The sequence below is a fragment of the Penaeus monodon genome, chromosome 23, assembly GCF_015228065.2.
Source record: "Penaeus monodon isolate SGIC_2016 chromosome 23, NSTDA_Pmon_1, whole genome shotgun sequence".
In the NCBI taxonomy this organism is placed as follows: domain Eukaryota; kingdom Metazoa; phylum Arthropoda; class Malacostraca; order Decapoda; family Penaeidae; genus Penaeus; species Penaeus monodon.
The window spans coordinates 15,879,064-15,879,457 of record NC_051408.1 but is presented as its reverse complement, the minus strand read 5'-3'; the positions used below and the strand labels follow the sequence as shown (position 1 = coordinate 15,879,457).

At 27.2% G+C, this 394-nt stretch overlaps 1 protein-coding gene across 4 annotated transcripts in view; it reads right to left on the bottom strand.

Annotated features, from left to right (window-relative positions):
• The window catches only part of LOC119587818 (inosine-5'-monophosphate dehydrogenase 1b-like), a 51,071-nt gene that overhangs the window by 4,322 nt on the left and 46,355 nt on the right, over positions 1 to 394 (bottom strand). The gene's annotated exons all lie outside the window — the stretch shown is intronic.

The window sequence follows — 394 nt, the reverse complement described above, 5'->3', positions numbered from 1 at the left end:
TACTTTTAAAATAAAATGAAGACTATGTATCATTTCAAAAATCAATTTTCAAAAAGTTTGCCATAGCTTGTTATATTATAAAAAACAGTGGGAACAATATAATTCTTATTATTAAAATCAACCACAAACATAACTTGAACTAGTAAAGGAAATGTAAAATAAGCAATACAGGAAATACATACCAAAGAAAAAGCAGTCTCTTATCTCTAAAAAGTAAATATTGAAGAAAGTAATGAAAGAGATCACAAAAAGTTGCAAGTTCCAAGTAAGAGTTGGTGAAAAAAAAAAAATTCACCAAAAGAGATAAAGGACGTCTGAATTCACAAAAGCTAACAGCATAATCCATGAAATGGGAAAACACCTTGAAAATCACGGAATATGATGAAATTCAAAT